The sequence below is a fragment of the Rosa rugosa genome, chromosome 6 (assembly GCF_958449725.1).
Source record: "Rosa rugosa chromosome 6, drRosRugo1.1, whole genome shotgun sequence".
Lineage (NCBI taxonomy): Eukaryota > Viridiplantae > Streptophyta > Magnoliopsida > Rosales > Rosaceae > Rosa > Rosa rugosa.
The window spans coordinates 43,806,952-43,818,795 of record NC_084825.1 but is presented as its reverse complement, the minus strand read 5'-3'; the positions used below and the strand labels follow the sequence as shown (position 1 = coordinate 43,818,795).

Sequence of the window (11,844 nt, the reverse complement as noted above, 5' to 3'; positions counted from 1 at the left end):
CATGAGAAAATGATGATTAGTCGTTGACACTACATTTTTTAGAACACTTTCTTTGCTTGTTGAACAACTTAAAACAGTCGGAATTACAACTTATATTTTTTACAACTTGTATGTAAATTTCTAATGTTTTGATCACTATTCCTTATAACTCACCTGTTCTTCACTTTTATATGTAATGATTTACCCCTTTGTTCCACATCCTTGTTTTGGAATTTCAGCATACTAAGCCACGTTCGTTTATATGGTGTAATGTACTAATACGTTGCACTCTTAATACTTATCCTATATTGATCCAATCCTAAACTTTCTTTACTATAAGCTATTCTTTGCTTCTGTTGACCTTCTACTAGCTCTTTGAGTTATATTCAAGTTTCTATATATGCAAAGTTGGTAGAGAATTATGACTGAGAAAGATGGCTTCCTTGGAAGAATCTTAGCTTTAGACTAAAACCAAAGGCATTTGAGAATTCATACCCTTGTAAAGAACCATATATGTTATAATTTAATGGAAACCAGTTATAGATTTGAGATTTCTCGGTCTTGTGCATTATACCTTATGTACAAAAAACAGTAATAATCTAATTAACAATGCAATTGGAGCACATTATTATAGTTTTTACAGCTAAGTATTGCGTGCCATAACTAGAACATGTGGGGTTCCCACACTCCCAGCTACTTTCACTTTGGTGCAGAGTGTGACATCTCAACTCTATAAATGATCCACTTAACTAGGAACCATGATAGGATTATTAGATTTCTTGGCTTTAATTCGATCTAGGGTTATTCTCGTGCTGCTTAAATAAAGAAGAAATACTTGGATAAGTTGACATCCTATGTAGATCTTGCTAATATATACGTACAGCAATCTTATTGAGGGCCAAATCTGTATAAAATTATGTTAAAGAAGTAAAGCGCCTGCATTACGTGTTTGCTCGAGCTTGCCCGTGGCCATAGAACAATTCTAGTTCTACTTTCTTCTAACATCTAAGAGCTTCTGATCTGATGAATTATGAGAATCTAAGTCAAAGATTTAGTTTCTAGTTCCATATATTAGGTTTCCCAGGTGTCATTATTTCTAGAAAACGTTGTTTAAATTTATGAATGAACATGTGAATGACAAAGGCAAATATCCAAGCAAAAGAAAAACTAATACGTAGATGATTATAAACCAAAAACCTAATATCTATTAGCCCATGCATGTCTAGACGATGTCATTAGTGTGCCTTTCAAGTTATTTACTCTTTACGAGTTAGAGACCATGATGCATCACATACATGGATATCAAGAACTTGGTATATCTCGTATCAGTCGTATGTCTAATGAAGTAATGATCATAGAAGTAAAAGTCGGTAAGAGCTTTTGTGGCTTTAACCAGTGTGCATATATAGTTGTTGTTAAGTAGCTATACTTATGTGAACTCTAATAGAAATTAATGCTTAGCTTGCTCATGTTGTATATCGAGTTATACAAATCGATGATCATAAGTATCAGTAGGACTTTAAAATTCTTTCCCGCAGATGAAAAAGTAGATAAACAAACCGACTCTTTTATATGTTTCAATATTACACCAAATCACCAAATTAGGTTAAATTCACTATGCAAGTATTCAGAAATCATCATTGAACTTCCATAAGATACCTATAATATATAATAAATTTCCTCAAAAGAGAAAAACTATGGAATCATGAACCACCCCTCAATAGAGTCATCACCAAACTTGAACAGAGTTTATGAGAAATATCATTAATCGTAATAATGAAGTTTGTTGATCCATTCCTATTAAGAAAATATATTTTAAGCAACTGGCCGACAAAACTGCCCGAATTATTGGACCTCCGAAAAATAAAAATGAAAACCAAGGACGAATTTTCATGCACGTTTAATATCACGTGGAGAAATGGATGGCAATATTCGCAAATAAATTCCCAAATCGGGGTAAAAGACTCGGAGTGAAGCTTTAGTACGAAGGGACGGGAAGCAGCCACGTCGGTTGGAACCTTAAAACCTCGTAACGTTTTTGCCGACAAGTACACCAGAAGCAATTATTTCTTATCTACTCCTTACTTTCCCCATTTGCCACTCTTTAAATTAATTCCCACTTGGTGCCAAGACTTTTTTTTATATTGTTATTTTAGTCCAATTCCTTCCAGTCCATTCCCTCAGAATAATTGCAAACAAGGAAAAATAATGTTATCATTGTTAGGGGTTTTAGGGTTTGAATTTGAACTGGATGGATTTTTACTCTGACTTTGTACTTTTGTACCTTGCTGTGATTATACTAAGTGTTTCTCTTGATCTGAACTATACAATATCCAACTTTATTTCCTTAAAAGATGAAGGAGACATTGTGTGAGTTAATATTTAAATCATCAATGATTAAATTTCTTAATCAAGATAATAAATCCCTTATAGAAAGGATTATAAAAGAGGTTGTGGGTTTGATACTTTAATCAAACCCCTAAACCTATGAGATAAGCAGTGACGTTTATTTTGTGTGATTCATGTGATTTATTTTAGAGCATATGAACACTCTAGATTTAAGAAGAAAAAATAATAATATAATAGTACGTGTTAGGTTTTAATGAAATAGCCATAGATCCAATCATAAAATTAATAATGTTGGAGTTATGCTATTATTAATAAATTTGCAAACAATCTAATTCACAATAAGTCGTAATTGGTGTCTTTTTTATTTTTAATTATTTTATGTTTTATAAGATAATGACTACTTAACGACTACGAGAGTCGATTTCACATTACCTTTACTTGCGTAGCTGAAACATTATTTCATTAGGTCAAATGATCACGAACTATTATTAATAATTCATCTAATAGCTCATCTAGATAAGATTGCATTTTTTTCATTTTGTAACACTCATTATTTTCTCGCAATCTAGATTATTCATCTAATAGCTCATCTATGTAGTCTGTATTTAAAAAAAAAAAATATATATATATATATATATATATATATATTAATATGTTCTCCATCTATTTATTTTATACAACAACTTGTAAATGACTATGAGAGTTATACTCAATATCTCTATTTATAAATAAAGGATTTACACTGTTAGATTAATTTATCGCCTTCTCCGTCCAAATTTAGAACCCGAAGAAATCAGTAACCAATGACCACTAGAATGACTTGGACAAGCAAAACTAAATCTGGGCCAAGGTCATGATACACATAAATTGATTTGATATTTTAGTTAAGAAGTATATTCGAAGCAATGTGATATAATAGAATGGCATGGAACATGTGGAAGGGGGATTGATTCGAGTGGTGGAGGGAGCATCAAACCAAGTGACCGGTGGTTGCTTCTGTTAGATACCCTTAGATATTTACTTACTAGAATAGGTAACCTTGGTATAGAATTTTGTCAATAGAAAAAACGAGGATACCCAATAGGCTAATACGCTGTTTAGGTTTTTAAGGTTTAAAGAACCGAAAGGGCAAAACTATTACCAGATAAGGAAAAGGTTCGTCCTACGTGCGTGGGTGGACGGACGCCAATGATTCTCGTGCAGCTGTCAACGTTGGATTTCCATATCGACGAAATTGTACGGCCCAGATTCGGTCGTCTTCTTCTTCATGCGTCGAGTATTGTATAGTTTTTTCTGGACGGAGTTGATAGGTGGTTGGGTTATTATTAGGGTTTATAATAAAAGGCCAGTGACGTTGACAACTGATGGTGCGTCGTGTCTCCATTAAGGTTTCTCTCTCCTCGAAGTTGAAAGCTATGATCTGTTCTGTGCTTATCATCATCATCATCGAGTTGAAGTGGTCTCTGGTTGGCTCTAAAATACAGAGGAGGATGCAGTTGGCTTCTCCTTGTTTAATGATTGTATAAAAATACAGTTTGATTATATATTCTGCAGATTAAAGAAATGGCTTTGCTTAGTATAAGCTGTTTCTCATCGTTTGCATTGGATATTGACAATCCTGCAGTCTCTACGATCAAATAGTTTGACGAAAGAATCTTTTTAGAGGCAAAGTGGTTATAATTCTTGCGGCTATTATTTATTGTTTAATATTTACTGTATGTTTAAGGAAAATCAAAATTAGGAGAGAATTGAGTCGTACTTTCATTGATAATAGAGATCTCTTTATATAAAGAATTACAAGATATACTGATATAAAATCAGAGTTGTACAAGGAAAGATAATCGTATAATTAATCGGATATCTATGAATATCTCTTAGAATATCTCTAATTCAAAACTCTATTACAACCAGTGGCGGAACCATGATCAAATTCCTGTCTAGGCTAATTAGAAGGGCACAATAATTTTTTTTTTTTTTTAGATTTGGAACCCAGTGGGAGGCTCATCCTCACGCCTTTATTATTTTGGATCAAAACATACAACGGAGGTCCATAAAACCAAACCCCGTAAATTAAAAACTACAAGTATACATTTGTTGTAAAACAACAATAAACTAACTAAATCGTACCCTCCGAGATCCACTCACTTCAAACTCAGCAATCACATAATCATTATCAATGCTATCAGAAAATTCATTTTCAATGTAGACAACTATCAAATTATCAAAAAAACTCATCTTTCATCTTATTTCGAAGTTTGCTTTTTATGATGGTCATAGATGAAAATGCTCTCTCTGTTGTTGCTGTAGAAACTGGCAGAGTTAGTACAAGACAAATCAATCTATAAATCATAGGAAAGAATACTGACTTTCTTGATTCAACTAACCGTCGACACAAATCAGACACAGTAGTTGTGTTGGCAAATCTTGGATCCTTACGAATATCTGCTAGAAAATACTCACACTCCATATCTAGAGCAAGCATATCATATGATGTAAAATCATGAGGATAAAATCTCAAAGCAAGATTGCAAACATCTTCACATTTAAATGATCGAAAATAAATAAGACAGGCTAAAGACAAGCTAAAGAATATAAAGTTAGTAACACTAACCAGATATGGAAAGGACATCAACAACGATCTCAGTATTGTGCATAAACCCAATCACTATCACCAAAACTCAAAATTCTCCAATCTGCAACACAAAATGCACATCTTTAAATAAAAAATAATCACAACATAGTAAACATCAGTCGGTAATTCTAACATAAAAAACATCACCACATCAGTGCATCACTCTATCGGTCTATCCATCCACCAAGGCACCGACTGAGTGACTGACTGTGATCCATCCACCAAGGCACCGACTGAGTGACAGACTATGATCCATCCACCATGACCGACCATGCGACCAATCCGACCATGATTAACAGATCAAGAATCAAGATCCTCAGGCCTCACTCCTCAGCTAACCACCGGGCACCGGGTTCTCTCTCTCTCTCTCAGTCTCTCTTTCTCTATCTCCCTCAGTCCCTCTCTCCAGTCTCCCCCCAAACCTCAATTTATACACAATAACACAAAAGCCCAACTCAGGAGATTTGGGATTTCTGTTACCACAAACATAATCGGCAACTGGGAAAAGCAGATCAAGAAGAAGAAGTGACCGACCAGGCTGAACAGAGATGTATCACAATTCACAAATTCAAAACAGGGGAGATCGATAGGTTTAGAGCTTCATACCTTTGTTTGAGACTTGAGTTGTTTCAATCGATTTAGCCTAACCGGAGTCCGGATAACCTCCGTGCCTCCATCGAAACACTAGAGAGTAGAGACAGTGAGGACTTTGGTCTTTGGATGCGTGAGGCTGTCTGCTGCTGTGGGAGGACTTTGGATGCGTGAGGCTCAGAGGCTGTCTGCTGCTGCTGCTGTGGGCTGGGAGATGGGATACACGCGATGACGCGAATCAAACCTCTAATATATATTTTTTCTTTGGGCTGGTATGGGCTGAAGTATATATACTTAAGGGTTTTTAGCCCAAAATGTTGTCTAGGCTTCAGCCCATAAAGCCTTCAAAGTAGTTCCGCCCCTGATTACAACTAGGTCAAGTAACATAGAGTTTGGGTCAGACACATATTCTGGATTTACTTTAACACTCCCCTTTGTGTCGCCCAAACGTGGTGCTCCTCTTGTTGCCTCATTAAAAACCTTGCCGAGAAACAAAAACCCTGTGAGACAAAAATAAACTCGATTGAAGGGGAAAAAGAGCACAACACACCCTTCACGTTTCGAGACCATACATGTAGACATCTTCCCCTGATGTCTGCATCTCCCCATGATGACAATGGTCATGGGAGTTCGGATAACTTCCGCAAACGATGCTACCAACATGTTTCTCGAAAGTGGAATTTAGGCAATGACTTAGTGAGCAAGTCTGCCACACTGTCCTCAAATCGGACCTAGTTCACTTTGATCTTGAGGAGAGTCTGTTGTTGCTGATTATCCTTGGTGTTGTCGTTTTTGATGTAGTTTTGCTTCATTTGTTCAAAACAAGCAGCATTATCCTAAATGCTCGTAGGCTTATCCGTGGTAGACTTCAAACCACAATTTTTCGAACATGCGTAATTATGGATCAAATCCATATACATTCCCAGGTAGAGCGATTATATGGACCAGAACGTCCAGAAGTATCCATAAGATTAGGGTTTCGCTCTTGGCGCCCTCTCTTATGGGCGCGACTATAATTGGATTCCGGAATATGCTCTGTTTCCACGGATCTCGAATTATAGTTCTTCACAAGGATGTTGTCATGCTTCTCAGCGACATTCATAGCTCCAACAAGCTCATGAAACCTTGTGATCCTTCTTGCAGTAACATCGAATCGATAGTTCTTAGCAACCATCAATGCAGAGACGGGGAAGGTAGAGATAGTCTTCTCAATCAACATCGCATATGTGATCTCTTTACCATAGAATTCCATTAAGAATTTAATGCGGAGTGCTTCCGAGTTGTAGTCAATAACTAACTTGAAATCACAGAAGCGGAGGCTATGCCATCTCACTTCTAGGTCAGGAAGCAGGGAGTCACGGACGTTGTCAAATCTTTCTTCGAGTGAGACCCACAGCCTTCTGGGGTCTTCTTCATTCATACACTCATACTGGAGTAAATCATCCATATGACGAGTCATTATGATGATGGCTTTCGCCTTATTTGCCTCTAAGGCTGCTCTATTTGCTTCCAAAACTTGAGCTTGCTCAACAGTTAGCACGTCTTGGCAAGGCTCGAGAATCATATCCAGATTTCATCAGCTTTGAGATGCTGGCGTGCATCACGAACCCACCTGTGATATCCAGAGCCAGTTGATCCCAATGGAGCAAAGTCCAATTTGTTCAGGTTACTTATCCTGAAAGAGAACAAGAAATTAGGGTTAGTTTCGGAGCGTAAAAGGCTACCACGAAAACATATAAAATTTCTGAGCGTAGTTGCTCCCAAGAAATTATGAATTTCTGAGCATAATCGCTTCCAAGAAATTAGGAATTTCTGAGCGTAATCGCTTCCAAGAAATTCAATGAGGTATTAGATTAGATCGAAACAATGACGTAAGTGGTCGATCATAAATTATCTACAAACTCTAATTTTGGAGATCTCAACAAGCTCCAAGCTTGGAGTGAGCATGAACCCCCTCAGTTCGGCTTAATTAGGTCTCCCCTATGATGAAGAAAGGGGGGTAGAAGAAGGGAGTTTGCAAGTCCCCGAGAAAAAGAAGAGAAAAGAAATAAAAACTTCAAAAACAGGAACTTTTAGTAAACCATACCTTTTAGGATTGCAGAGCGTATTCGATCCTCGTTGTAAGATTGCAGACGAGCTTCAGTCCTAGGCGAATCAAACATGTAGGATTGTAGACGAACTTCAGTCCTAGTGTAGGCCAACCGATTTGTAGGATTGCAGCGTGGTTTCGAGCCTTGTTATAGGATTGCAGACTGCTATCAATCCCAGTTGCTGAAACTAGCAGACGAGAGGCGCGTGGGGCTGCTGCTGGCAGATTGCGAGCTGTGGGCATGCGTGGCAGGCGCGGTGTGCTGCTAGAGTGCTTGCTGGCTTGCAACGTTAGGCTGCAGAGATGTGCTATCGATCCTAAGCTAGGATTGCAACTGGTTTGCAATCCTAGTTAAGGCAGTTGACGAAGCTGGTGCTAGGTGGATGCGGTGCTGCAAGGGCAAGCGACTAAACTTGTGCGTAGGCTAGTAGCGGTAGAGGCTTGCAACAGGAACAGGGGCACGGGCGCGTAAGAGAAGTGCACGGCGAATGGCAGCGAACCAGAAAAAGGATTTTGGGTTTTTGGCTTCTTGAAACTAAGGTTAGGGCTCGTGCTGATAACGTGTTTAAGGAAAACCAAAATTGAGAGAGAATTAAGTCGTACTTTCATTGATAATAGGGACCTCTTTATATAGAGGATTACAAGATATAGAATCAGAGTTGTACAAGGAAAGATAATCGTACAATTAATCAGATATATTTGAATATCTCCGAGAATATCTCTAATTCAAAACCCTATTACAACTAGGTCAAGTAACCTAGAGTTTGGGCCAGACACATATTCTTTATGTACTTGAACACTTTAAATGTTGCAAGATTTTTATTCACGATGACCAACTATGCACATACCAACTCAATTGGATAGTCCATACCAACTACTCAATATACTAGTGTGGTTCAACACTTCAACATATTTTTTTTTCTTTCTATTAATTTCCTACTTTTTTTACGGAGCTCTATGTTAGTAGCTTAGTCTATTTTCAATAATTTTCTAATTTTTTAGGGACCTATACACTTTTATGTGTTTCTAGTTAATATTCTGAAGTAGTACTGAAAGAGGATTTATGCTATTTCGAGGTATTTGAGGTCTATAGAGTGGACTTAGTTATATGTACCACTGTGGATACAAAAATACATCTTTTTGTCTATCTATAGATGACAGCGGAATGGTATGCAATAGTTATTTTGACTTGAGATGAATGATATTGACATATTGTAGCTCGATTTGGATTTGATTAAAAAAAAGAAAGATAGAAAGTACATTTTTTTTAATCAAACTCAAAAGGATAGCAATATCATTCATCTCAAATCAGAATGACCATTATATACTTTTCCGTTACCATCTATAGACAGACACGAAAATGTGTTAGTACCCACAATGGTATATAAAACTAGGTCCACTTATTAGACAACAAATACATCGAAATAACGGGTCCCTTTATTTCGGTACTATTTCAGAAGATTCGCTAAAAGCATATAAATAGACTCTTGAAGACTTGAACATATAACAATAACAAGATAAAAAATGGTAACAAGATAAAAGATGAAAGCTCAAATCCTGGTGCGAAAACGTAAAAGTATTTCTGATTTTTCTCATAATCTCTTGGAACTAAAAAGAGGAACACATACAATTAATACAATACAGAGTAGGAAGCCTTCCCAACAACTATAGAAAATTTAGAATCAAGAAGAAAAACGACGGCTACTTGACCTAGCCAGCCGGCCGACCGACAAACTAAAGTCGACATTGACCTTGATTATTGGATATATATTCTGACGTTGTAACACATCTCATTGGCTACAAATACAACAGTTTTCTAGATCTCCATTGCAACCATATCTATGATCGAGTTGAACAAGGACCAGCAATTAAAACATGGTGAGCAAGAAAACGCACAGTAAAAAATGTCAGGCAACTTTCAAGTTTCAACATCCCACATGAATATTAAGGTACATTTCTGATCATTAGTCCCATGACAACACCATTTCATTACTTTAAACGAAGAGAGAGCTTTAATGTCTGACCCAACCATATCACTGTATCAGAATGGGGGGCTAACCCTAAGTTTATCTGAAATTCAACTTTTGATTCTGAGAGAGATGAACTCTCTGGTATGTGTGTACTGTGTAGTATACACAAGGTTACGTAATTGCTTTTGTTAGTAAAATAAGAGAGAGAAGTAGCTAGAAAAGAGAAGGAAGATAACAGTGCATGCTTTTGCAAAACCGTCGGTCATCGGATCATGTTTTTAAGGAAAGGACAAAATCCCGTATAAGAAGACCGTTCATCGTCCGACTACCAAAAATGCAATATTATCTTGCAATAATAACAAAAAATTACTTGGAATTTATATATTCAAGTTGCCTTAAAGAACACAAATGAATAAACAGAGTGATGATTATGCATTTCCAAAGTTTTTCATCTCATTCACTCTTGTAATTAACTTATAATCTTCACTTTTGTTTTAATCGTGACTTTTTTTTTTCCAATACTAAAAAGATTTTAAGTTCTTCATATCTAAATTGTTCACGTGACAGTTTTTTAATCGAATTACTTGAAATTTATATAATTATGAATTTTTGAGCTCTCTATTTACAATTTAGATAATTCCACGCACACCTATAGGTTTGAACTCTATAAAACTCCACTTTGTTAGCTCTAACCAAATTCGACCAACCAAAACTCACGGTCCAAGACCACTCTATATGCCATGTGAAAAACACCCATTTTCACATTCACATTACCATGGAGAAAAAACACTACTAGAGCCAGAATCATTTGTGGTGGGGAAAAGGCCAAAAACATTGCTATACATATCATTACTATATAGTTCTCATAACATTTTCTTTGTTCTGTGGGAAGCCTTGTACCTTAGCTACTTTAGGTGATTACCAAGCTCTCCAACTGTTGGATTTATTGAATCCCTCTAATTCATGGGACCAATATTAAACGAAACACACGTAATAGAAAAATAGATTATATATAAATCCGTGGTCCTCCATAGTGAAAGGTTCACCCATATGTGGTGGTACACATAGTCAAGCTTGCCTATGATCAATTTTGCCATTATTTTTGGTCATCTAGACTCTGATATCTCCGTCCATATCCTTGGAGGTTTTGGACCAATCCCCTCTTGCCATTTGCTCCCCAAGGTCCCATCAAGATATGAGAATCTTCCATTTTTTTTTTTTTTTTTAAGGGTTAGAATATGATACGACGCATGGAGTGAGAATTCACAGAGGGATTGACCAGCCAAAATTGTTGAACGCGGCCACTGGCCAAGCATTCGGATTCATGTTGACCTTCGATCACTTCCAATTAGGGAAATATCTTTTTAACATTGGACCTGACCTCATACCCTCCTTCATATTTTGACTGTTCCTAGTTTCTAAACATTCCTTTTCTGTGAATCTGAATTCTTGGAGTCAGGTTAATGGTAATGGGGTTTTACTATGTTGGTCAGGTGAAAAGACTTTTGCTTCTGAAATCAAGTTCTTGCTTTCTGCACTAAAATGGTCTCAGGATGCAGAGAGATCCAGAATGCCAACAAACTTTTCTTTGCTATATTAAGGGTGAGGACTGAGGAGAGGTTGGTGATAATGACATCACAGAACAATTGACATTACCTAAAATTAATGTCATAAAAGATGATAGTACTATTTTATTTCATTGAAGATCTAAAACGATGTTTTTTTCTTTAGTTTCGAACAAAAAGTACACACATTTTGTCTTAATTAAATCACGTTACATGAGATTATGACTTAAATCGTTCAAAGTATTTACGTCATCGTTTGAAGTTCGAGTAACTCTCTCAAACTGTGACTTAATTTAAAATTAACTACAATAGATCGAATTTGCAATGAAAATGATACCATCGATTTGATTTGTCCATGAAAAAATCTACCTGTTCATATGCCTAGAGTGGAGTACAAGCATTTTAATGGCATGTATCCTGTCCATTAATAATCAATCCAGCATCTTTATGGTGTTTTCATGCTTTTGGGTTAGCTCAAGTCACTTCACCTAATTATTACTAATACCACAACTACCTAACAATAGTGAAAATCAATTGAGGAAGAGAGAGAGAGAGAGTTTAACTTTTAACTTCCTTAAACTCTCTATTGTCTCCTAGCAATAATAATCACATGGAGATGAAAATGATTCAAGCAGAGAACAACAAAACACAACAAGAAGGCCCTGTAAA

At 36.5% G+C, this 11,844-nt stretch overlaps 1 long non-coding RNA gene across 1 annotated transcript; it reads right to left on the bottom strand.

Annotated features, from left to right (window-relative positions):
• Positions 1-4,189: 4,189 nt before the first annotated feature.
• LOC133713914 (uncharacterized) lies at positions 4,190-5,894 on the bottom strand. The gene is made up of 3 exons (XR_009848325.1): positions 5,567-5,894; positions 4,940-5,021; positions 4,190-4,797 (listed from the first exon to the last, which is right to left on the bottom strand). It is a non-coding gene; the product is annotated as an uncharacterized LOC133713914 (long non-coding RNA).
• Between the last annotated feature and the right edge of the window lie 5,950 nt (positions 5,895-11,844).